The sequence below is a fragment of the Micropterus dolomieu genome, unplaced genomic scaffold (genome assembly GCF_021292245.1).
Source record: "Micropterus dolomieu isolate WLL.071019.BEF.003 ecotype Adirondacks unplaced genomic scaffold, ASM2129224v1 contig_11499, whole genome shotgun sequence".
NCBI classification, from domain to species: domain Eukaryota; kingdom Metazoa; phylum Chordata; class Actinopteri; order Centrarchiformes; family Centrarchidae; genus Micropterus; species Micropterus dolomieu.
Window position 1 is genome coordinate 1 of NW_025740485.1, and position 1,701 is coordinate 1,701.

The following is a 1,701-nucleotide window of genomic DNA, read 5'->3' on the forward strand; positions in this document are numbered from 1 at the left end:
AGCAGCAGCAGCAGCAGCGCCCCCTGCTGTTTCCTAAAGAGACGTTCAAAAGATCTCCTTTCACCGAAGCGCCCTCTGCCGTTTTTTGAAGGCGAAGCGAAAAAGGCTTACAGCACCGGGTATTCCCAGGCAGTCACCCGTCCAGGTACTAACCAGGCCCTGCTTTGCTTAGCTCCCGAGATCGGACGAGATCGGGCTCTCCCAGAGCGGTGTGGCCGTAAGCCACTCAGGCCCCCCCAAACGGCCCTTCAAAAGATGTTCTACGGCTAATTGACAAAAAACGTATTCTGCCCATAATGTCCAAGGTGCTCCAGAGTCACTTGGAATCCACAGGCACTGATTCCTGGGTAAACATCCAGGAACCGGGACACCGTTCACGCTGGCAGTCCACAGACAGCAATAGGCACCCGTTCCCGGGTATGGGTACAGCGACAAGGCCACCTTCAGCCGGAGGTCCTCACTCACAAACAGACGCTCATTCCTGGGTGGACATTCAGGAAAAGGATCCAGTCCGCCTGGAAGTCCCTAGCCAGGATCAGACGCTCTCCCGTCCAAATCCTAAGCAGGCCCTGCCAAGCCTGGCTTCCGAGATCAGGCGAGATCGGGCAGTCCCAGGCCGGAATGGCCGTAAGCTGCCTTTGCACACCCCAGACGGGCCTTCAAAACACGATGTAACATTTACACAGCACTGTGTACAGGATAGGGAGAAAAAGCAGCAGCAGCAGCAGCGCCCCCTGCTGTTTCCTAAAGAGACGTTCAAAAGATCTCCTTTCACCGAAGCGCCCTCTGCCGTTTTTTGAAGGCGAAGCGAAAAAGGCTTACAGCACCGGGTATTCCCAGGCGGTCACCCGTCCAAGTACTAACCAGGCCCTGCTCTGCTTAGCTTCCGAGATCGGACGAGATCGGGCGCTCCCAGAGCGGTGTGGCCATAAGCCACTCAGGTGCCCCCAAACGGCCCTTCAAAAGATGTTCTACGGCTAATTGACAAAAAACGTATTCTGCCCATAATGTCCAAGGTGCTCCAGAGTCACTTGGAATCCACAGGCACTGATTCCTGGGTAAACATCCAGGAACCGGGACACCGTTCACGCTGGCAGTCCACAGACAGGAATAGGCACCCGTTCCCAGGTATATGTAAAGCGACAAGGCCACCTTCAGCCGGAGGTCCTCACTCACAAACAGACGCTCATTCCTGGGTGGACATTCAGGAAAAGGATCCAGTCCGCCTGGAAGTCCCTAGCCAGGATCAGACGCTCTCCCGTCCAAGTCCTAAGCAGGCCCTGCCAAGCCTGGCTTCCGCGATCAGGCGAGATCGGGCAGTCCCAGGCCGGAATGGCCGTAAGCTGCCTTTGCACACCCCAGAAGGGCCTTCAAAACACGATGTAACATTTACACAGCACTGTGTACAGGATAGGGAGAAAAAGAAGCAGCAGCAGCGCCCCCTGCTGTTTCCTAAAGAGACGTTCAAAAGATCTCCTTTCACCGAAGCGCCCTCTGCCGTGTTTCGAAGGCGAAGCGAAAAAGGCTTACAGCACCGGGTATTCCCAGGCAGTCACCCGTCCAGGTACTAACCAGGCCGTGCTTTGCTTAGCTCCCGAGATCGGACGAGATCGGGCTCTCCCAGAGCGGTGTGGCCGTAAGCCACTCAGGCACCCCCAAACGGCCCTTCAAAAGATGTTCTACGGCTAATTGACAAAAAAC

The 1,701-nt window shown here is 55.8% G+C and overlaps 1 non-coding gene and 2 pseudogenes across 1 annotated transcript; all 3 read right to left on the bottom strand.

The window, feature by feature from the left end:
• Positions 1–104: 104 nt before the first annotated feature.
• LOC123965850 lies at positions 105–223 on the bottom strand (annotated as a pseudogene).
• Positions 224–815: 592 nt separating this feature from the next.
• LOC123965849 lies at positions 816–934 on the bottom strand. Its single transcript, XR_006823792.1, has one exon. It is a non-coding gene; the product is annotated as a 5S ribosomal RNA (ribosomal RNA).
• Positions 935–1,523: 589 nt separating this feature from the next.
• On the bottom strand, positions 1,524–1,642 carry LOC123965851 (annotated as a pseudogene).
• Between the last annotated feature and the right edge of the window lie 59 nt (positions 1,643–1,701).